We start from the raw sequence: 25,310 nt of genomic DNA, 5'->3' as shown, positions 1-25,310 counted from the left end.
ACAGTGAAAAGTTGTGTGTGTTATTCACAGTGGTCCCTTCCCCATCACTGCTCTTCAGTAGGTAGCATGGGCTTTGCAGCTATCAGCAGCAGATTTTAACCTGAGATAGGAAGTGTTAGGCAGACTGGCCACCTCTAATCCCTGCCCACAGGCAGCCAAAACCAGGAGCACACAGCTCTCGACAATGATCTTAGAAAAGCTCCTGCATATGCATAATAACTTGTTCTTTTAATAACAGTGACAATACCTGCACTTCTTGTTACAAGTTCAACCCTCAGGACATTTAATGGCAGAGTCCCAGAAAGCTGGATTAGCTGGCTGGGAAGGCATGGGCACTTCAGGAAACAGCAGGTCTCATCTGGGAGGCACATGGCTTCAAGTAAGCTCTTGGCCCAAGGTAGTGACTGAAACACTGTCGACATTCCCAGGAAGGAAGAAAAAAAGATATAATGAGGAGGTGAAGAAAGCCTTTGATGCTCAGTTTATTGGGAGGCATAATGTGATATATGAGAGATTTAGCCAGCATTATCAAGAACTGGAGGAGACTGCCAAGTCCTTCAGAAGAGTAGTGCAGAGCTGTTCGGGACACTTCCAGAGAATTTATAAGAGGCAGCATCACTGCAGGCCTGAGAGACAGGGAGTATTGGGCTACTCCTTCCAGCTTGAACCCACACTGACTTTGGCAAAGAACAAAAAAGCTACAAGAGTAGAAAAGAAGCAGGAAGACTTGGAGGGTAGGGCATTCAGAGGAGGAAGAAGCAAGTAGGTGGACCCAGCTCAGGGTAACTCCCAGGCAGGCAAAAAGGGCAAGACACACAAAAAAACCTCTCCAGGGACAAAGACAGAAACAACAGAAAACATTCTGAATATGCCTGTGAATTCAGGCCCTATATCTCCATACTCAAAACAAGGTTGCAGGAGGCCAAAAGAAAAAGGGAGCTCAAGAAAGGTCTGTCCAACAAGCAAGGACATAATTAAGAGAAGCTGCATTTGACACAAAAAGCCACTGAGGTGTGCAGAAACAGGGTAACCCCTCACGCCACAGACACCTTAAGATGTAGGATTTCAGGTGCTATGATGAAACCCTAAAGGCAATTACAACTTGGATTGCCAGGAGGTCCCAGCAGAGACAGGCAAAAAAACCCTACAACCCACAACCCCAAGATTGTCCCTGTCTTCAGAAAAAGCTCCCAACTGGGGCAGGGCGAGGTTGATTTTTTTCCTGCCAGATGTCCCTTTGTTGTCAGCAGCTCCGTGCTCTGTACCACTTGCGGCAGCTGGCCAGTCAATTCACAGGCCTTATAGAAGAGCTCGGCCTGGGATATTTTGCCCACAAAGATTTCCTTAGGAGGCAAAGATCATACTCTTGTTTGGAGATGAGAGCAACAGAGGTGGCAGGAAGTGCCCTTCTGATGTGAGGAGGGAGCTAGATACCCAGGTGTGATTAACGCCCTGTAATTTTTTATGTCTAAGCACAAGTAAAAGCATAACATAGGAAACGGAGCTAGACCTGCTTGCAGTCACACAACAGATACTTTTACCTTGTGATTGGAGATAGGCACATAAGGATGAGATAAATCACGGTCTTCCTCTCCCATGGATATAAAGGGAGCCTGGCACTGTGGTAGGCATCTGTCCTTAGAGAGGGAAACCCACCACCAACATCTAGAGAGCTTTGAAAGGCTCCAGTTATCCAGGCCAAGGCACAACTAACCTGGCAATAATAAACAGCCTCCTCCAGAGAGGACACCAGTGGCACGGGCCCTGTGCTAGCACCAATTTATCTGTGAAGATGCTGTGATAGGTCTGCATGCTGTGCTTGCTGCCGGTGCAGGACCACTCCCACCCCAGGGGAGCCCATGGGGCTGTCTTGCCCTTCGCTCAAGAGCCCAAAAGCTCTCTTCCCAGGGCCCAGCATGGCCCCAGCAAATGGGCAGCTGTAGAAAGCAGAGTCTCATCCCCCCACACTCTGCAGACAGAGGCCCAGAGACTCAGGACCACCACAACCTTCAGTGGAAGAGGGAAGAAACAAGCAGTTGTCATTTCCTCCACAAGACAAATGAGCTCACCTATCCCATCACTTCGCTTAAGGCAGCCTCAGTGCCAAGCAGAAGCTACTGCTCTGCCCCTGCCCTGCCCAGCCCCATTTTGTCATTTCTCTGTTCCTCTGGGTCTACTAGCCTTGGTCCAGGAAGACCACGGCAGAGTCTCTTGCTGGGGAATATAACCCAACAGCACAGCCTGAAGGAAGGGCAATCAAAGTGATCATTTGCCTTTTCATTGTTTGATTGGCAGCTAAGTGTAGGGCAGGAAAGCTATGCCACAAACAGTACCCAAGAAATACTTCACAGAGAAACTAAGATGTTCTTAAAGAAAATAAATGTCCTGTCTGGGGGACTCAAAGAGAGGTCTCTGTTTAACAGGCTCCACACACACTTGAACAGTGACAACTCAGGAGCCCTCTCCCTCCTCTACATATGAGTGATTCCTGATGGTTTCCAGGGGGGAATAGATGTGTCTTGATGTTGGAGAATGACATCCTGTTTTGCAGAGAGGTACAGAGCAGCTTCATCCCCCCAGTTCTTCAGCATTGCTATTTGAGGGAAGGAGCCAGCCTGCTCTACCTCTGGCATCTCCTCAGAGATTGCTGACAGGAACACAATTAGTCCAGTTGCAGAAGGCTGTTAGTTTTGTATGTGCATGAGCACGTATGCTGACCACATAAAAATGAGCTTACAGAGCTGGAAAACAATGATTTCCCTCTTGCATAAATTTCTTCATCTTCTGTGCAGACATAGTAGCCCAGGCAGTAGCCACAAGCAAGTAAGAGAATCCCGTCAGGACCTGGAAAGCTCCATGGAGGTCCACTGGGGTTGAAGGGCTATTTTACTGCCAGGCAAGGGAGATACTGCCTTTCAGGTGGAGAATTATAAACCAGGTTTCTTCGCATAAAGGCATCCACGGGGATTCTCCACAAATGGCACACACTGGCCGAGCTCTGGCCACATGCCAGCCTGATTTATTGCATCTCAGCTCCCATTCCAGCTCACATATTCTCACTTGTGCAGGGACATACATGTGATAGGGGTAGATTGTAGATGGTCTATTTCTGCCCCTAGAGCATTCAGAAAAAAGTCACGGTCCCCTGTTGTTTGCACTGTAATCACAACAGCCATCCACTGAACCAAAGCATGTTAAGCCTGTTCATTCAGGAGGTGCTTAGGGAAGTTTTCCTTCTTGTTTTGCAACCAGAAGATCTAGATGCTTACTTTCTAAAAGCCCCCTGAGATTTCATGAAATCACCAGAGTCCAAGCCTGGCACTTTAATAAAATCCTACGCAAAGCTAGGAAACTTACTTCAACAACTTTCATCAGTCTCTGGGGTTGCTGCTAGCTGTAAGGACCTAGCTGCAGTCTCTAACTCGTACCCCAAATAAATTATAACTGCAAGCATCCTGCAAAATAAACACAGACCAAATGAGGCTGTTTACCATCTATGCTTCTCACACTGCTTCGTTTCTCTGTCCCATCATCTTTCAGCTGTTGGCTTCTGTAAGCACAAGCTGACTTTGGAGGCACCTCACCTACAGCACCTGGATTAAGAGCACAAACACAGGCAATTCAAACTGGCCCCACAAACCAGCTCCACCCCCCAAACAGACTGGAGATGATATCAGCAGAGATATAAAACATGGCTGACATTAAACCCCAGATGCATCACTTCACAAAGTCCCAGGGACCAGTATTCATAGCAAAGGAATTAGGGAGTTTAGTTTGGAAGAAAGAGGCAGAAGACTTGGCACCAGACAGCCTGAAGGATGTTATGTACATTCATCTTGTCCACAGATGAATGAAATGTTATCAGTAGAGCCAGAGAGGATAATCTGACCTTTCTGTCTGTCTCTCTCTCTTTCTCCCTCCCTGCAGCTCAAAGAGAGAAAGAGAAATCCTTCACTAGTTCTATCAATAAACTTCAGTTCCTTTTTTGTTCCCCAGGACCCGAGAGCATAGGACATACCAAAATGCCCCTTGCACAATGGAGCAGCTCAGGGTGCAGCAGAGGAAGAGGTGGAGGAGCGGAGCTGGCAGAGGGTTGACCCTACTGGAGCTCACAATAAGAAACTGGAACAGGTTGTGGGATACCCAGGAGAGAGCAACAGGACTGCTGTGCTCACTGAAGAACCTGTGCATGGAAAGGTTGGACAGAGGGTTGTACAATGGGCCTGGGAGTCAGGGGTCCTCATAGTCAAGCAGCTCTTCTCATGCCAAGAGGCTTCCAGCATTGGAGACATACCAGCAACATGCTGCAGAAAGCAGAGCACTGAGGGCAGCAGCCACCCAAGAGAGCAGGGAAACGAGAATGCCATTGGGAGTGGCTATTTCCCGAACATTGGCAGTCCCATCTGAAGAGGTTCCCCCATCCATCCCTAGTAGGACCAGACACACTATGAAACACAAGAAAAGGGTGTGCACACAATGAAATGAGGAGCCTGTTGTAGGAAAGAGCAAGGGGACCCAAAGACTGTGATGATGGCCAGGCACAGAGTGCATTGCAGCTTGCAAAGTCCTGCAAGGGTCTGGCAACCAGAATCTGCCACCTCTTCCCCCTCTTGCAGAAACCCTAACAGAGACACAGCTTATTCCCTCCGTCCCAGCTTCACCTCACATCTCCCCCCACCCTGGGATCTCCTGGGCCTGACACAGCTGATCGCGTGGTCTGGGACCTGTTGTGGGGGCCCACAAAGCAGAAGCAAGGCTCCAAGGCTGTGCTTTGGCAAAGGGACCTTTGCCCTGGCTCAGCATCCCTATCTGTGTCTGTCATGTGCCTCTTCTTTCAAGTTCCAACTATTGCCTTCACAAGTCCAGGACATGGTGGTGATTCCAGGTGCTGGAGAAGCTGTTCCTCAGCTGGCTGGTAAAGTGCTCTGCACAAGCTTAACAAAAGCCTCGGCAATGAACCTGCAACAAAGCCTGGTCTGGGGAAGGTGGAGGACAAAGTGAAGTTTCCCCTAGCTGTAGGCACTGCTCAGTTGTGTTATCCTATTGGTCCGGCCTGAGAAACATATGGCAGGAACTCCATCTGTACAGGTTCTGGTCAGACCACAACATGCTTTGGTAAACATCTTACTCTAAAAGTTACAGCTTCATTTTCTTTCTCTCTTTTTTTTTTTCTTTTTTTTTGAGGGGAGAGGCTGAAAAATGCAAGGAAAGAGAAGAAAATTGCAAAGCTTCTGTAAAGTCCTAGAGTGGGAAAACGCGTTCTGCAAGAACAGTACAAGCACCACATGAGTGAGTGAGTCCCAGGAGCACTAGGGGAGAAGAAAGCAAACCCTGACACATCAGCTCTTCCATCAAGATCCAAAGCATCATCCCCCTCCAGTGCCGGCACTGAATGCAAAACCCACTTTTCTTCCAAAAAGCAGCCTAATGGATGCACAAAAGTGTGAGCACATTACCAGGAAGGGGAAGGGCTGTGGGTCTGTGTGTGTACAGGCAGGAAAGCAGTCCTGTGGGAACAGGGGCAGGAGGCAGTGATCGATGCCCCCCAGCAGGGCACTGGAGGGGAGCAGGTGGCAGAGGGGTTGGCACAGGGCCTGCAGAGAGAGGGACCCACAAGGCACGGCACGACAGCCCTCAAGTTTCCCAGTGCTCAGACAAGTGCACAGCCAAAGCACTTGATGGCAGCTGTTATTTAAACAAGCCAGTTGTTAATAAATGGAGCCTTTTAGTCCTAATTGGTGGAGAACCACAAGCCTGCAAACCTCCCAGAGCTCTTCAATTATAGATACTGCCCCAGAACTGCTGGGAACAGCTGAGCTGTTTCGTGAGTCACCACAGAGCTGCTCCTGCCCATCACTGCGCGCAGCTCTGACACCACTCTGGCATGTCAGAGCTGCCATGATATGGACCTTCCTTTATATACCACCCAGAGGCAGATTCATCTATAGCCAGCCAAAGGCTCTGGACTCTTAAGGAGAAGAGCTTTTGGTGCAGCTGTTTGCACCTATTCTACATCCTGTCCACTGCTGGCTTCCTTCCCACCTCCCACCCATCAGCTCACCAGCTCTGATGGGGCCTGTCCGACTCACATAAGTTTTGAAGACAAACAACCATCAAGTGTTTCCAGCGACAGCCCTTTTGCTTGTTTACTACATCTCCCATGACTTCACAGGTCCTCTCCTATGTGCGGAGTGCTGGACAAGCCCACAAGTGCTTTGTTTTCACACCCAAGCAGGGCCAGTTCAGCATGGCCAGAGCCCAGGTACTGCCTTATTCCTAAATCATTGCCATTTCCACACCTTCAGTCAGGCTAAGGTATCTTTTCCCCCTTGGTCTTTCTGCTGCAAGTTACCATCACTGTTAACTACCTTCCCTTGTGTAACCATAAATACAAAGCATGCAGACAGAGACCACTGACAGAGACATGAGTGAACCCTTCCTACCCTGCGTGACATCAGATGAGGAGCCAGCACCCAGCTAGTTACAGAGATTCATCTGAGAGGCACCAACATGCACTGAAGGCTCTGAAATCCCTCTGGTTCCACCATTTGGAGCCCCTCTGACTCCACCAAATGAAACATTCAAAATGTCTCATTTTGAAAATGCCTAAGGGATAGCTACCCTTTGGATACCAAAAAAAAGAAGTTTCCTGGCCTGGCTACAACTCCTGGGCTCCAAGGCAGGAGCTGGGAGCCAAGGTGAGGGGCAATGCAGCAGCTGCTAACTGTTTTCCTGTTCTACCAAACAAATATTTAACATGCTCGAGTCCAATCAGTGGATTTATCCCATTGAATATGCTCCTGCCAAACAACAAGAGCCTCATGAATCAGCATTGTCTAACAGAAACACACTGTCAAAGAAATTCTTCACCTAGCCCCAAAGCCCTGCACACCCTGGGAGACCCTACAGTACAAGCAAAGGTTCAGGGGTGGAAATCACCTCATGGTTTTAAATCCATGACTTGGACCCTCCTCTTTCTCCATAAGGAATTAAGTTTCCTGTTTTCGGTTATAGTTGTGTGCCTTCATTTTCAGAGCTCTCAGTTGTAACTCATGAAGATAAATGAAGGAGTAAAGGGAAGAAGGATCTCTGAGGTGGTACAACAGGGTCTGGGCTGCTTCTCTACAGCCAACCTATTTGTTCTGTTGCCAGTGTCTTGCAAGGACTTTAACTGGCTGCTCCTGAAGGCACCTAGATGCTAATAAGGAGAGTGGGGAAGGGAATGCTATTTATTCATGCTTAGTTATGCATTTTTAGACTCAAAAGTAAGCCACACTCCAGGTGGGATCCAAAATCCCTCTTCCAGAGCAATCTACGTACATGAGCTGCCTGCCCGACCCAACTGGCAAGACCCCTCAAGGTAAAGGCAGGCTGGCAGTAGGCATCATGCAAGCCACTGCATGGGGAGGGCTGAGCCCTGCAGATCACAGCTGCTGTGTGTATGGAGGGCAGAGGGATCCTAAGCACTGCTGGTCACCTCCATTCCTGCTCCTCAGAGCGGTGGAGACGAGCTCACCTCTCAGACACATTCAAATGGCATGTGGGCACATATGAGCTATGCCTTCCCTACTAGTCTCAGACCACAGCCACAAATGGTTTACCTCCTCCAGTCTCTGTTCATAACTCTTCAGTAAAGCCTTTCTCTCTCTTGCAGTCCCTTTTCTCCTGGGCTTGGGCTCTCTTCCCTGACTTTCAAGCTTTCCTTTCTGTGAGATCTGTTCAGGATAGCTCTTCTGCCATGGGCAATGGTGGTGTTAGTGGCTTCAACAGACTTAATCACTAACAGTATTCAGAGCAGATTGCAAAAAGACTCTTGCATGTGTTCATGCCAGGGCCTTCCTGTCGTTTCCCATATGCAAGGCATACGCCACAACATGCTCATACTGGCACAGTGGGACAGCACACTAAATGAAATCCACATGCACCCTCTCATGCTCTGTGGTTTACCTCTTGGCTCCTGCTATGATGTGCTGTCCCAGTTCCCCTCATGTTTGTGGGGGAACCAGACTGGAGAACACAGTGGTGTCCCCCCTCCTATCAGTAGGTTGCCTCCAGCATAGCATCCCTCAAGTTGTGTTTCTCCACACCTGCTCCTTCCTAACCAGGAGTCAGCCTTCATAACTAAGCAGTGTTGAGGAATGAAAAACCAAACCAAAACACAGAACCCCTTTGGGACAAATATTTTGTTTTAAATGCTGCTTTGAAGCAGTTGTGCAAGAAGACCATGTGCTATAGCTCTTTGCCCTTGGGCTGTCACCTTACCCAACCTTCAGAGAAAGCAGGAAACATTGGGTTGGGGCTTAGGGAGGAGACCATACAGAAAACCTTGGGTGCCACAGACAGCAAGAGGCTAGGGCCTAAGATATGGGCCTGCCTTATGTGGCTCCTCTGCAGCTTAGCCCCTGGAGGATTTGCCCCATACCTACTGCTGTGGGGTCAGTCTATAGCAGCACCACGGATTGAGTATAACAGGCAAAGTAAAGGCCAGCTCTCCAGATGTGTGGGCGAGAGGGCTGCAAAAGCCACCAGGTCTTGCCTGTAAAAGTATTGTTGCCAGAGGCCAAGAGGATGTCCATCCTCAAAAGCTTTTTGTTCAGAGAATGCTGTCAATGGAGACATGTAGCACAGTCACTGCTGCAGCAGAGGGTTGGTGGCACCACAGCAGGGTGGCTAGGGAAGCCCCAGCATTGTGGTGTCCAGGTAAGGGCTCCAGAAGCCCATCCACCTGTCCCCCATACCCACTTTGCTGTTCAGACCCTCCACAGACGGCTCACAGTGCCTGGGATTTTCACTGCCCACCCTGCCAGCATTCCCCTTCCTGCCAAGAGACCATACATTTCTTCTCCTTTTTAACCCTTGAACTCCCTTTTTTGTTGGGTTGGGCAGGGGGGTTGCCCCTTTTTTGCTGTCTTCACCACAACAGGAGCTCTTCCCTGCAAGCAGCACTGACCTGCTCAGCAGGACCAGGCCTCCGTGCAGGGATGGGGCAACCATGGCATGAGGAGAACCTCAGACCTAAGCAGGCTTTATGTTCCTGCAATCAGTCCAGCCTGAATAAGAGCCTCTGCAGCCCTGCACCATCTCCACCAGCACTAAACCAGTGCTCCCACATGCCAGCATGTACAACGATAAGAGGAGGCAGGTCACCTAGGGACTTGGCCCTTCAGAGGCTACATTTGTTTTCACAACCTTCACCTTGCTTAGGGATCACTTGCCCTGATGCTCTGAGTCTCTGGGACTGCTTACACTGCTGCTAATAGTCCTGAGTGCTGTAACATAGCACAGCAGCCATGTCCCAAACTTGTCCACACCACTGCAGCATGCAAAGCTGCAGACAGCAGAGCTGCCCTTGCTTGATGCATTGCAGCTTTGAAATCTACCAGCAGAGGAGATCTGTGTTGTGTTGCAGCTATAGCAGCTTTTTGTACAAGCAGAAAATTAGATCCTGCCCTCTCTACCTCTAAGTCCTGCAGCCAGCTGCAGAGGCTACATCCCACAAACTGCCCTAAGGAGCTTCAGAGAAGGGAGAGACACTCACCATGAGGGGGATGTAGGGCCACACAGATGATGAAGGGCTCAGAAACTGGGAAGGTCATGTAACGGGTGAGGCCAGGAAAGAGTTGGGCTTTTAGATGGTTCAATCTCTGTGTGAGTGGTGATTTGGCAGCAATGACAGCGGTGTGTCAGCTGGGTGCAGAGGCAGGTTGGAGCCTGTGGGGTTATAGCGGCATGCAGCGGTGAGACAAAAAGAGAAAGAATTTTTGTGTGCACCTGGGGAGTTCCAGATGCTTGTAAGATATGGGGAGGGAATAAAGAAGGTGTAGAGACTGTGCACAGGGATAGGTCCGGTTCTCAACACAGCAAGTTATTCACTGTGCTCCAAAAGTCATGCATCAGAGCTTTCTCTGATCTGGGATGAGAATGGTGAGCGATACCCCATGCCCAGACAGCATTTGGGAGAAGGAGAGGCAGGGCACTGTCTTCTGCCTGTCACAAACATTCATTTCCTTGAGGAAAGGCGGACAAAGAAATTTGTGATGCTCTTGTGCCTTCAAAATTTGCAGTTCTATTCTGGCAACTGGAGCGTGCTTGAGGTACTCAGCAGGCATGTCAGTGACATGAGACCCTGGGCTGCAACACAAAATAGAAAGAAAACAGTGTTCAGCAAGGGACACGTAAGACTGCTGAGAGAGGAAACTGATCCCCAGTCTTGCAAGTGAGGTTTACACATTCGTATTCTCTATTCACATCACATGAAGGGTACTGTTTCAAGATGTGTGGACAGTGACACAGAGGAGCTCTCATCATTGCAGTGCCACATGGAGGACAGGTCACCTGAATCTCTCTTCCTGGAAGAGAGAACAGAGGGGAGAGATGGTGTAAACCACTGGCAAGTTAGGGATCACCAGTCTGTGTACTGCTGTGCAGAAGACGCCACATACTACAGTCTACTGCAACTCTCCATCTCATGAAAGCAGTTCTGGAGGGCTCGCATTTGATCCTCGCAGTGCTGGTCATGATAGCAAAGTTATCCCATTTCCAGTTTCTCCTTGCATCATGGAGTTGACATGTGTGTAACTACACAGACAGAGGTGAGATGTGGCAGGTTGAGAGGCAGCAGAGGCCTACAATATAGATCTTGCCTAAAAACGCATAGGCACTGCAAAACACTAAGCTAGAGATCAATGCAAGTGTGTGGATGTCAGCAGGATTGCCGCTCACCAGCAGCTGCAAACAGCAAGGCAAAAGTTATTCAAGAATTTTCTGGTCTGGACGAGAATGGCATTTGGGAAAGATGCCCTGTTTCTACTAGAAACTAGCTGGCAGACTACCACATCGATCATCCTGTTAGAGTGTAGTAGGGAAATAAAACAACTTTATACAAATCTTAAGTAATTTTAAAAAGTGGACTATTTGTGGTATAATTAATGCTCAAAAATAGCAGTTATTTCAAGAACGGAACTTGACCTTGGAATGACCATGAGTACTTGTAATGGCAGCAAGAACAGTGCTTTCAATGGGCAGGATCAGATGACTACCAGGCCTGAGCTGGCTTGTTTTTTAACATTACCTCTCTCAGCTGAGATGCATTTGTAGCAATGGCCCACAACAGCACTTTTGAGAAATAAATGTTTATAATGCTCTGACAACTGCTTGTGGTTGCTTACTGCCCAGACTGAAGCACAAGCAAACACTGCAGGAACAAAAATATATCTAATTAAAAAAGCCATGGTATATAGGGCAGGGAAACAGCAGTGCCTAGACTGACTTGCACTAAAGCAGAGAATCTCAGCACAACAAAATGGCATCCAGGCACAATGCCTCTGCGCTGTGCATGCTAGAAAACCGTTGGAGAGAAATGTTGTTCTCAGCAAAAAGAAATGTAAAATGAATTAACAGAAAGTCTGTGAAGGACAAAGCCCTGCTGATGTTTTAAATAACTGTTTTGAAACCAGCCTTTACCACAAACTGGTTTGTGATAGACAAAGAAATGAACAAAAAGGCAAAGGAAACATGACAAAGACTGAGCCAAGCACAGCTACATCACAGCAAGCACCTCTTTTGATAAAAATAATTTTCTGAAATAGCCTCCAAGGGGGTCCATGTGGCAAAACTAAGCCTGACATCTTTACATGACCAAGACCAATTATAGAAGTAGAGTCTGTAGTAGGAAACCTCACCTGGGTGTAGTTTACAGAATGACATGCCAGTGAAGACATTACTGCTTGACCTGGGATATTACACAGAGAAACAGAGCTCCCCTTGGCACCCACCAGAAGGATTCTTGCTTTTTCTCAAAACTCCATTTTTCCCTTTTTTTTTTTCCAATCAACAGAACTTTATGCATTTTCCTCTGCTGCATGCCAAGAAAAGACTATTTAATAGAGCATAAACAAACAACTAAATGAGATTAGTTAAATAGAACCTCTGTGAAAAAGGCAGTCCATAAAAATCCAGGAAAGTTTCTACTAATAGGAAAAAAAATCTGCTAAAAATGCAGGACTTAAAGTAACATGTACAGTAATACTTAAAGTCTTTCTGCTTTGTTGCAGCTGAGTTGCTGCAACTGAACTCATATGAAGAAAGGCTGAGAGCACTGGGACTGCTCAGCCTCAAGAAGGGAAGGCTCAGGGGGATCTTATCAATGTGTACAAATGCCTGAAGGGAGAGTGCAAAGAAGATGGAACCAGGCTCTTCTTAATGATGCCCAGAGACAGGACCAAAGGGAACAGGCACAAACTGAAACACAGGAGTTTCTCTCGGAACATCAGGAAACACTTATTTTACTGCGAGGGTGACTAAGCACTGGCACAGGTTGCCCAGAGAGATTGCAGAGTCTCCATCCTTTGAGATACACAAAAGCCATCTGGGTATGGTCCTGGGCAACCAGCTCTAGGTGGTCCTGCTTGAGCAGTGAGGTTGGACAAGATGGCCTCCAGAGGTCGCTTCCTACCTCAGCCATTCTGTGATTCTGTGAACTTAACTGGCAAGAAGAAAAGCCTTGGGGAAGAAAAATAAGTTGCCAAAGACCACTTTTCAAGATTAACAGTGTAAGGTGTTAGCTAGTATGAGATCACAGAGAAGGGGCTGTTGGAAAGGCTACCAAACTATGTCATCTACAAAAAGTGTGAAGACAAATTGACAAAGGATCCATGGAGTTCATACAGGTTACTGGCTGTCCATGGTCCAGACACTGTTCAGACTGAATGAAATGCGAAAAAATTACTTCCATATCTATGAAGTGAGCTGTTGCACAACAAGGAGTGCAGGTAATAAAAGTAAAAAAATCACGGGGTTTTTGTACCAAGAAGTTTTGGGTGCATTGCTAGTAAGTGGTGATTCATCTGTGTGTTTCTCTTCAACTTGTCATTTCAAGCATACCCATCAATGCAGAGGCAAATAGGGTAAATGAGAAATCCATACAAGTGACAGACCACTGGATAGATGAAGCCCTACCCGATTCAAGTGATCTGTCTTAGCATAGACCAAAATATCTGGCAGTGGTTTACAAGATTCACCATTTCAGAGATTCTTGAACAGGAACTAAAAAGTTTCTGAATCCAAAGTTAATCAATACTGAGGATGCTACAAAAAAAAACCTATATGCCAGGAGACAGAGCAGACCTCTTTAAAAAGAGGGTCAAACTGTTACTTGTTAGAGAAATGAGAAAGAATTTGATGTGTCATAACCACTAAAAAAGACCATGTGGCAAAAGTGACCATGGCATTTTTGTATAAAGACAAATTACATCAACAGAGTTCAAAATAGAAAGCTGAGTGTGAGTCTGGCTTAAAACACAGCCTGCCAGTGGTGAAATCACAGCATGATCAAGGGTCCAAGGGCATTGCAAATAGATTTGGAAATAAACTAGAAAGGCTGGCTGGTAAGACACCTCTGCCACCCACATCCAGGTTACATCTCTGGGATGCCCCTCAGAGGTACCCGCCTAAGAGAAATAGAAGATTGTGCCTCCTTTTCCAGGACACATACAACACTGCTAATGCTGCTCTGTGTCTGCAGAGTAACTCAGTCCTCATGGCACAAAATGAGATTCTCCACCTACTGGAAACAGCCCAGTAGCCAAAGTGGCTGGAAAGGATAAATTTGGTGAACAAGGAATAGCTTGGTGATCAGAAAAAACCCCTTTTTCCACTGTCTGACTTTTGTTTGCTGGCCTGACTTTATCTCTGGTAGTATTTCTGTTTACAGGCTCAGTATGCTCTTAAGTCTTTTAATAAATTAACAGAAAGTTGCATTAACGAAGAGGGACCAGAATATGTGTCGCTGAGGAGTCACTTGTACTCCCATGTTACAGTGCCTTCTTCTCTGGTGAAAAGAAAGATTTTTCAGGCACATGGGTACTTCTTTGTGTTTGAAAGGGCTTGTGTGTCTTAAGGCCCCTCTGCACCCCCCTCTACAGGATTAAGAAAAGACCTTTCCCCCTATCAGTTTTGCCTTCTGCACGTCTACAGACCCCTCACTTTAATAACTGAGGCACCGTCTAGATCACTCATGTACATGGCAGATAAAGCAGTCATCAGGCTAAGTCTGTTTGCACTGGGCCTGCTGCCGCTCTCCTTGAGCAGACACACAAACCTGCTTTCCTATCCTTGCAGCCACAAGGACACAGGAGACCGTGGAAATGGCTCATGTTCCCTCTGTGCCTGTCACAAGAAAAGCAGTGCCATGGGACATGATGCCAGGTGACAGATCCCCATGGAATATTCTTCGCTCCCAGTGTTTCCACTCAGGACACCTCAGCATTTAACAAAGCAAAGCAGTTGAACTCTAGGTGTAAGAACAGTACTGGAGTCATGGCAAAATATCTAAATCCATCCAAGGAGGGAAAGCAGCTCTGGCACTCACCAGCTGATCACATTTTTATCCTACCAGCAGGATGGATCCCATGTTACTCCCAAGGGCAGCAAATTCCCATGCAGAGCTGCCTCTAGTTGCTAACCCGCTCCATGAGTTTGCTTTTGATTTGGGATTAATTTCCAAGAGTGCCCATGTGGTTTTGCATGGCTGTTTGTTCCTAAAAGCATTTAGCCTACTCTTTTGAGTTCTGCTTTTCTTCCACTGGAAGACAGAAGCCGCACTAGGGACTGAGTCCCCATTCAAGTACTTACAAATGTGATGTAGGTGGCTAAAACACATTGGGTCTTTTGAGAGGCTTGCACTGTGTTTGTACTGTGGCACACATTTGGAGGCAATCTCACTACAGACCAAAGTCCCACCTGCTAGATCCTGCGCAAACACAGATGAGAACTAGTCCCTGCCCCATGAAGTCTGCATGCCAGACAGCAGACATGGCGAAAAGCTGCTGGCACAGCAAGGCTGCCACAGAAGGCACAGCCCACCAGCTGGAGAAGGGGCAGGAGAGCAGACTTAGGGGCCCAGAGTGTAGATCCCCTTCTCAAGCCTTGCGCCTGTGCCCTGGCAGCTGCTCTACCTTCCTGACCACCCAGCGGTAGGACAATCTGTGGTTGTGGCATACCCATTGCCCTGTCAAGGACTTATTTAACCATCACAGTGAATAGAAGTCGGAGCCTAGAGAGACTCTTACAGTGAGATGGAGGGGAGAAGGAGCAGACACATTCCCCTGCTCCAGCTACCTTTATTCCTTCTTCATGGCTGACATAGCCATGGAGGGTCCTTGCTGGGTGGTCCAGCACCCAAGGGTATTCACATCATCCTCTTGCTAATGTCAACAGTGGCACATCTCATCACAGACACTGGCTGTCTCCACTCAGGGACTTTGTGGTGAAAAAGCAGTAACAGAGATGCTGTTTGTGTTGTGTGCAGCTACCAGCAGTCAGCCTGCTTTAGGTGGCTGCTTTAGGCTCATCCACCTCATCCCAACACATCCTACCGATCCCTCAGAGCAGAGACCCTCCTTCTCCTGCACCTTGCCTTTGCCATGGCCTAAGATGCACCAATAGGAGATGTAATCATTTCTCTCCCCTGAGCCCTACAGTATTCATAATTGCATAATCCTCTAATGTCTTCCTGTCCCTGCCAGAGATTAATTTATGCTTTTTAATCATGCTCTTGGTAAATTTCAACCAAGTTCAAACTACTTGTTGGGTCACAGCACTCCTATATAAATGTCTAACCCATAAATTTACTAGCCCTTGTGCTGGTCCGTGACAGTGGTTTTGGTCTGGACAGGTGGGAATTGATGAATTTGTTCCTCTCTGAGGTGTGTTTTGAGAAATGAGAACTCCAGCCAGCTGGAGCAATGGGGATAAGAGCTGTAAGTCTCTCTAAGGGCATTGCCCAGGAGCCTTGCTGTGAATAAATACCTGCCTGACTTTCCACAAAATTTGTTGCATTATATACATTTGATGTATGCAACAAGAGCAAATCCCAGGGACTGATTAATTGCAGGGTAAGAAATGTAAGTGCCTTTAATCTATAAAAAGGAAAAGCATGTAGCCTTTAAGACTTCCTCTCTTGTACCAGGTTGACTTGGACTGTCTGTTGGCCTGTTCTTGATCATTCATCATATACCTGTTTATTACTTTCTCTTTGGTCTCCAGCACCCCTAGCCTCTCCATGCACCAGATCCTTGCTCACCCCCTGACAGCTCCCCAGCTCCTCTTGCTTTGGATCATTTGAATTGCCCTTCACTGGACCTCTATGATTTCTGCACTCCTCATTAATTACACCATTCCTTTTTTCCCCTCCTCATGTTTATCCTTCTGTTTGTATCGGCACACCTCTGCTTGTTTTACAACCACCTGGCAACACATGATGACAGGGTGTTGAAACAGCTTAGCTGGTAAGGGCTGGATAGCCGTCAAAATGCCATGTTGGTTACACAGGTGCTGCTGACTGAGGAATTGGCTCAGACATCCAGTCACCTAGAACAACACACATTCAAATCACCATATTACTGAGCTGAGGGAGCGAGGAGACCAGCCTGGTCACAAGCAGCACTACCTCCCATCTGTGTGGGTGCGAGCAGAGCAGCAGAAACACTGGGGAGGTGAAGAGAAAAGCTACAACCTCCTTCCCAATGTGATGCACACAGAGGAGACAGGGCTTGGAAGAGATGTGTAAAGCTGTTTGTTCCCAGCACCAGCAATGACATCACCATGAGGCTGTGATCTCCGTGCCATCCGCATGCTAAGGAAGCTGGGCACGGAGGTTATTTCTGCACTCCACAGCTGTACTGAACAACCCTCCCACCCACAGCTGCCTGGTGGCAGGAGCTGCTGTGCCACTGGAAATACCCCCCGTCAGCTAGGCAGCAAGCCTAAGCCCCTACTGTGCTTGCAAAAGGGTCACTGGCAATTCTGCCGCTCAAACTCAAATCCTATGAGACAGGACATACATGCAGAGACCACTTTACTCACCACTAAAGTGCACTAACCTCCCACAGCCAGTGGAACTCGAGTTATCACAACCTGGTATCAGTGGTGGAAAAAGGATGTACAGAAGGACACTTCTAATTGCTCTGGGAGAGCTGCCTCACAGCTCAAGCAAACACCGCTTTCTGGGCATGTGTCATCTTGCAGTCAAACAAGGCTTCCCTTCACTAGAAAATGTTTAACACTATCACTTAGAAAGCAAATGTGCTAATGTAAACAGTTTCAGTGTTTGCTAGATTAACTACACAGCACATCGCTGCACTGAGCTGGGGAGAGCACCGTTGCCATGTCTGGGCTGCTGAGTTCATCCACGCTTACGAATGGGCTACAGCAGGCAGTTTCCCTGGGCAGGGTTCAAGCCAGAAAATCTGCGCAGCAGCCCTTCAGTCAGGCACTAAAACAAGGATTGCACAGTAACTTTTTGGTAATATGGGGAGAGACATTTTCCTCCACATTGTTAATTAGAGAATATATCTGCAAAGAATAGGTATCGTCTCACAGAATAAGCTTTTGCTGATTGCATCTCCTGAGCTCAGACATATCCAAATGCGAACGCAGTGCTGAGTACGTGTATGATTACTGAATAAAGAGCAGCATTCAGATAGCTGGTGCAAGGAACACTATGCAGTAATAAGCAGTCGGTCTTTGGGAGTTTTGGATAGTTCAGGGTGTTTTCAATATGTGGATGTGCAATCTTTCTTTTACATTTGCTTAGCAGGATATTATTGCATATAGCCCTATATAGTACATCGCACAATCACACAATAATTTAAGCAAAGTAAATTACAGTTTTTGTTGCTGGAACAACGCAAAAGACAAAAAGAGGAATATAAATATGCACGCATATGTGTATATAAAGGAGCCACAAGATATTTAAGAAGTCACAGGAGAAAAAAAAAAAAAAAGATGGTTGTTTGAAGCCATAGTTGGGAAAAGATTAAAAAAATCCAGCCATACTCATTCAAATTACAGGTAGAATTTTTAGATAAGGAGAAATTAATTATACAAGCTGGAACTGGTCCAGGACACTGTCCTTTTCTATACTACACAACGTTATCATGTTTGAACATACTTGTAGCTAATTGAGTCAGAGGACACAACGCTGAGCACAACTTCCCTCTGAAAGCAGAAGCAAGCCAGCAGAGACCCCTCTGGGTCACTCTGGTTCTATTATCATAGAATCATTTATGTTGGAAAAGACCTTTAAGATCATCAAGTCCAACCATCAACCATGCCCACTAAACCATGTCCTGAAGTGCCTTGTCTACATGCTTTTTGAATACCTCCAGGGATGGTGACTCAACCACTTCCCTGGGCAGCCTGTTCCAGTGCCTGACAACCCTTTCAGTAAAGAAATTTTTCCTAATATCCAATCTAAACCTCCCCTGCTGCAATGTGAGGCCATTTCCTCTTGTCCTATCTCCAGCCACCTGACAGAAGAGACCAGCACCCACCTCACTACAACCCCCTTTCAGGTAGTTGTAGAGAGCGATAAGGTCTCCCCTCAGCCTCCTTTTCTCCAGACTAAACAGCCCCAGTTGTAGGGTGAGCCTAGTTTTATCCTTTTCCCCCTTCAAACCTAGTTTAAAGACCTCTTTATGAGCCCTGCCATCTCATGAGCAAGGATCTTTTCCCCCCTTTGAGATAGCTGGACTCCATCTCTCACCAGCAAGCCCAGTGCTGTGTAAACCTCCCCATGATCAAAACCCCCCAAATTCCAGCAATGGCACCAGCCTCTGAGCTACATATTAATCAGGACCCTTTTGATTGCCTTTGGATTTCTCCCTGCAATCTCATCACTGCCAACCTGCACAACTAATAGCGGTTAATAATCAGAGGGCTGAAACAGACCAGGGAGTTCCCTGGCAATGACTTTTACCCAGGCCCCAGGGAGGCAGCAGACTTCCCTGTAGAATGGGTCAGGTCTGCATATTGGGCCTTCTGTCCCCCTCAGAAGGGAGTCGCCTATGACAATTACCCTCCTTTTTCTTTTTTCAGAGGCTGTGAGAATGCGTGGGCCTGCCCGACTGAGCCTAGGCGCCTCCCTGGATAGGGCTTCACCTACACCCTGATCTTCATTGACCTGGTCCTCAAGTTCCAGAGCCCCATTCCTGTTGCATAGGGGCAACTGGGAAGGTGAGGGAGACCGGGAGGGGACTCGCCTGCCTCCCCAAGCAGGGGCCTGTATCCATTCCCCTCCATCTCTTAGGTGCCCTCCTGCCTGGTGGCAAGGGGGCAGGGGAGCCTCTGCTTCTCGCGGAGCCTCCGTCTGCCGCCTCTGCCTCAGGGACAGCGGGGCGTGGGTCCACCGACCTGTCTCCCTCTCACACGCCCTGATGCTCCTCAACCCCTCCACTGTCCATCCACCAGATCACCCGCCCGGTCACACCGCACTCACCGGAGATGTCCCTGCTGCCCCCCGGCGCCCGTGACACACACTCCGGCTCTCCCTGCAGCCGCGGACCTGGACCGCTGTACCTTTGCTTGGGAGCTCCGTCTGCGACGCCGCGTTTTCCCCGGCAACGCCTTTCCCCCGAGCGGCAGCCATACACCGGGTGTGCCGCGGAGGAGGAGGACGACGCCCGCCGCCGGAGCCGCCTCCCGCCCGAGCCAACGGCCGCGCTCCTCAGCGCCGTTCAAATCTCCCGCCGTCGCCCCTGGCAACGCCCACGCCGCCTCAGCCGCTCTCGCGAGAGCCGCCGGCCCCGCCCGCTCCCTCAGCGCCGCCTCGGGCTTCCCGCGCTTCGCGGCCCGGCGGGCCCGTCCGACCCCGCTCCCCGCCGCCGGCGGAGGGGACGGCCCGCTTGCCAACGCCGGTTGTCCGGGGCCGCTGCGCCAGCCGAGGCCCCGTCCCTGACTGACCACGGGCCGTGCTCGGGCCGAAGGCAGCGCCGGCCTTCCTGCTCCTTCGGGCGTCCGCGCCCGTGGGGCACCGGCTGAGGAGATGGCTCCGCAGGATTTAGGGGCGGGAAACACCCCTGTGCCGATGGGTGCCCGGGGACCTGCAAGCCCTCCGCGTGTGCGGTGCCTGGTTTACACCTCGTGTGGCAGAAAACCGGGGGAAGGGAGGGGGAACACAACACCGCAGCGGCCTGCCAAGCCTCGTCCGGCTTTTTCAGTCCTGACTCAAAGCCCTGAGTACTTGTCACACCAACCGGCCTTCCTGCAGAGTCCCGGTTTCCCTCTCCCATTAAGCCTTTAGCCTGTGCAAGGCACCACATCAGTGGCTTTTGCTTTACCGTCTTCTAATAAGCCTTCCTAATTTGAGAATAATGAAGACTGGAGGCTTCGCGTCCTGCAGACCAGGCAAGGAAGAGGGAAGCCCAGGATAGTAGAGGTTGGGGAGGACAGTAATACGTTTTAATTGCTTGCTAAACTTTTGCTTGTCTTCCTGGGACAGAAAGGGGCCCTCTTGCTCCATGAATTTCACTGACGGCACATGATGGAGTGGTTTCATCCCCTGCACAGGAGGATGTTCCGTCTGGCACAGGACTTTTACTGGAGCAACTGGATTTCTGCATGCCTTGGGATTAATGTTGAAAAGATCTGAGTAGATAGTGCTCACGGAGATGGAAGGCCGTGCACCCAGTCGCACCAAGGGAAGGAGTCGGGAAACCTGCCCACTCCTGGTGCGTTGAGTCCATTTGCCAACGTTTTCTGAAGGACACCCCCAAGAGGAGGTGCACCCAGCAGAGAAGAGCTGGTCCCCAAGGCAGGAACAGGAGCAAAGCTCCTTCTCAGCTACAGCTGCACTGACAGTGCTGCAGGGAGTGTCAGGAATTAGGTCCTGACGGATGGCAGAGTGGTTGTGTTTTGGGACAGACATGCAGGGATCATCCTTGCTGTGTTGAAGGCGACGATGTCAGCCGCTGCACTCATAAGTACCTTTGATTAGAGCTACGTTTTTTCCCCAAACACACAACATTATTTTCTGACTCCTTTTGCTGCTTATTGATCTGCCACCGAGTACAGGCTGCCAAGAGATGCCTCAGACAGCAGAACTCATTATACTTCATTCTGCTCCCATTTTACATCGCTCAGCCTTCCCCTCCTCTGTGCCTGATATTTTCGGCTACCCTGCAGCAGAGACCTTGGCCCAGAAGGGAATCCCAGTCCGACCTCTGTTCTCAGGGCCTGTCACTCAGTGCAACTCACCTGTAAAAGGGAGGCATTTATCCCCCAGTCAACCCTGCCATCCTGACTTAAACAAACACAAGCAGTGGGATTTGGCTGACCTGCCCTTAGCTGTCTTCCAGTGAAGATGCCCATTGGTCCAGACTCCCAGCAGAGACCTGCCCAGGCAATGAGTTTGCTGGGAAATTTGTCTGAGGCAAAAGAGGTATCTATCTGGAGATGATGTAAATCCTTTTCTAGAGTCCATTGACTGCACTGAGTCTAGATGCCAGTGAAAACCTAAACATGCAGCTGAGACTTCAACCCCTAAAACTTGTGAGCCCCTACACACACATCGATGTGCATGCTCACACACATACAAATATACACACTCCAGTGCCAATCATCTGGACAATTATCGAGAGAAATGTTCATCCAAGGGTAGTTGTGCCCCAGACACTGGCTTTAGGCCAGCATAGCTTCTGTTTGAGAAATGCCACCTGCTGTGCCATGACCAAGGAAAGAGGCTTGGAGATGTCCCCTGTTAGACACCTCATGTTAGGGACGTGCATCCCAACCTACTTGGCAAGAGTAGCAGACCCGGGATGGAGCAATGAGTAGCTCTTTTCTATCATTGTCTTCCAGTGCTGTGTTTAAAAGCTTTTTTGTAAACCTTGGCTCCTCAAAGAACCAAAGGGGTCAGTGAGTGCTGATAACATCAGAATAAGCCTATACTTGTCAAACTTGAGTATCATAAGGTTAGTGATAATGTGATTATTTCCCCCCATATTTTTACCAATTTTTTTCATAGCTAGTCCTGGGCCGCTGGATTCTGGCTGAAGTGAAAGTTAAAAAAAAAAAATCTACAGAGGAAAACGAACGAATCTCTTTCAAGTTCTAGCCCATTGTTGTGCATCTGGGAGATTCAGAGAGAGAACCTGATTTTTCGGTCGCTATCTCATTCATTGATAGCATCTCCAGGCTTCTTAAAAATCAATCACTTCAGCTAAAGTGCTGTCAGTTGAGCCGTTTGAAAAGTTCTGGTAGGATTTTATTTCAGTGAAATTTACAGAAATAAAAACTTCCTGAGAAATATTTTTCTAGTGTCTGAATACTTTTTAAATCCCTTTTGATGATTATCTTTGCTTTTCACTCGCATACTCCATTTAGTTTACTGTTTGGATTGTTTTTACTCTATTAGCAGTTTTTAAGTGTGAACTTGGCCAAAAGGGGAATATTTTCAAACCTGAAACTAAATTGGCAGATGTTTCTTTTTTTCAAAGCAGATCTTGTCAATTACCAATTTCAGTTACAAATAAAGGAGAAAATGCTATGAATGGTATTGAAGAGGTAGAAAATCTTCCTCTTTTGAAAAGGTAAAAGCATGAAACTGAAACTCTCAGACCATTCATGTTTCCCCTGTACCTCCAGCCAAGACTTAGTTCTGGCTAGCAAGTGAAAACTAGTGAAATACCCTGCTTCCTTTGGCAGATGAACCTGGGGCAAGAGCTAAAGTTTGAATAACCTGTACAATATTTCAGCTCTGTGTTGGAAGTTAGCCAGTTCTGATGACAGTATCCTCCATCTGAGTGGGAATTAATGCAACTCTGTTGCAGTCTTGGAAAACAGATTTCTGTTTTCTTAACAAAAAGTATCAAGTGCTGTCGGAATTGACCCAAAACAATCACATTACATTTTTGCACTAAGCCACTGTCAAAAAAAAAAAAAAAATTCCCCATCAAAATGGTGCTGTTTTAAACTCAGAAATACACAGGTGAACACCTCTGCCTTAGTAGCTAAAGCACGTGGTTGAGACTGAAAAACAAAACCCCGGTACTCACCTTTTGGTTTTTTGCCTTCTGGTGTCACTAAGGTCACTATTACATTGGTGGATTTTGAGGTTGGGAAGAACCACTGTCACAAGACCATCTACAGGAGCAGCTGAGTCATTTCACTGCAGCAAGCCCAGGGACTTAGAGCTGATCAGAGAAGGGGCAGGTACCCCAAGGGACGCAGAGCTGTGACGATGGAGTCCTGGAGCTGAGGCCCCCCGCTGCACCCCTCAGAAAGGCGCCCAGCTGGGTCTTAGATAATGTCCCACTTGGGTGATGAATGGCAGTGCTGACATTACCCACTGTCTCTCCAGCTTCATATCGAACCTGAGTATTGAGCCTTTCAGTCTCTCCTGTGCCATTATTGACTTACCTTTCACAGTTAGTACTTAACATCTATTTTTAGGATTCTCAATAAGCACATATTTCTGTGTTTATGTATATATAATCCTCTTTACCTTTACATCTACTAGCCAGGGATTTTCTTTCCCTGGCTCATAATTTTGCTCCCCTTATCAATTATCTGCATTTACTAATGTTTAATTTCTGACGGCTGTTATGAGCTTCCTTGGCTGAACACTGCTTTTCTTGTTCTGAATCTGACATGCTGCGTCTCAGTGTTTCTGCTGTGTTCCACCCTTCTAATTGCACCCCACAGGTAGTCTAGCATCCTCTGACTAGCTCAGCTAGCCCATTTCCTGTATTTTTAGCTCCCCTAAAAATAGCTGACTGGCCTCTCACCATTAAAGGTGACCCACTGCTGCATGTTTCCAAAACCTGCCACTTCTTAGTGCTTCTTTATAAATAACCTCTTTGGCCTTTTGTGTCGGTTGGACCAGGGTAACCTCTGCAAAGATCAACTTCTTCCCTCAACGTCCCTGTAGTCTTGGGGGGTCATGGTTAATGGTTGGTGCCAAGAAGAACTGACACCATTGGAGACTTCCCTGCCATCTTTGCTACCCTGTCCTCCTCTATAGCTGCAACCTGGGCTTTGTTTTATGAAGACGATGTGCCAATGCCTTGTCACTTGCTGGCCTGACAGGAGGAGTTCAAGACAGCTCCAAAGTCCTACACGTTGTTTAGCAGAGTTAGCAGCAGCTTGATGGTGGCCTTCAGCATGCAGCCCCCAGCCAGTTTCCAGGTGGTGTGAGGGGAGATTCGACCCACGGAGACAGTCTCTCATCCGTGCCTCTGCCTCAGCATGCGTTTGTGCTTCTTGAATGTGACAGGTGCCGGACACAATTCCTTCATCCACTCTCACCAAGACACTAGCCTCAACCCACAGCTACTAGTGAACACCAGGGCAAGAGCCCCTCTTAGGTAACATTTTATTCCTAGTTTCAACTCATCCCCATTTCAGGCTCTTAAAACATCACACATGCAGCAAAATTCCCAGGCATTCTCCAAGTTAAGAACAAAATGAATGAAGACAACCAAGAAAATGTTCCGATTATGGGTTCCAATTTTTTTTTAACCCTGATATTCTGTGGTAGGTTTCTTTATTTTTGAATATAAAGTGACAGAAATAATTTGTTGTTAGAAAAGAGAAAGTATCTTTGACTATTTACAGGTTTTGTACATCACAAAGATTTTCATGTTTTTGTTGATTTTTCTTCTTTTTTTTCTTTTTTTTTTTTTCCTCCACATCCTTTAAACAATGCTGAACTGGAAATCTCAACAGTTCACAAAAACCCTCTTCCCGAAAAAACAAACCCCAATGAGAAACAAGAGAAATCAAAGGGGAAAAAATCAACATCTTTCATAGTTCTCCAGGAAATCCATTTGCTTAAATTTATATATTTATATATTTATATATATTATTTTTTTCAAGTTCAAACACCAAAATTCAAGAGAGAAAGGAAAAAAAAACCAGAACAAAACAAGTGTCTTCCCCGCCCCCCTCCAGAATCTGTTGATCCCTGCTTGTCCAAAATCAGAAAGAGTTATTTACAGAAAGAAGAACCGGAGGGGGGTGAGGGTGTGGGGAAGAGGAGGATGAGGTCATGACTGGTGGAGGAAAGATAGTAGGATTAGGGCCTCGGAGAGATGAGGCAAGCCTGAGTTCGACCGCGCTTTCCGTTAGGAAGACGCGACACTGGGGAAGTATCCATAGTGTCCCCTTGCCCCCGTGTTCGGTGCAAGGGTGCTGCCTTTCTGGGTCCCCGTCTCAGCCCCGCACCAGGTGCTCGGTGCTCATCGCCGCCCCTCTCCCCGCACCCTCCGCCGTCCTCCCCACGCCAGCCCTGCACGTCCCCAGCCGAAGGTACTACAGGCAGCAGAGCGGATCGCCTCGAGGGTCTCCGCCGGCGCCAGCTGAGCCCCTTCCCGAGGATCGGTGCCAAGGTGGCCAGGCCACGACCGGCAGCGGCGGTTGCCGGCCCTTTCCCTCCCGCTGAGTCCTTTTGCCGCTCGCCTGTTGCGCTCAAGCCCGAAGTCACTGAGCAGGCAACTGAGCTGCGCGTTCACAGGAGCCCGACCCCAGGGCCG

The sequence above is a fragment of the Buteo buteo genome, chromosome 26 (assembly GCF_964188355.1).
Source record: "Buteo buteo chromosome 26, bButBut1.hap1.1, whole genome shotgun sequence".
Classification (NCBI taxonomy): Eukaryota; Metazoa; Chordata; class Aves; order Accipitriformes; family Accipitridae; genus Buteo; species Buteo buteo.
This window is presented reverse-complemented; position numbering follows the sequence as displayed.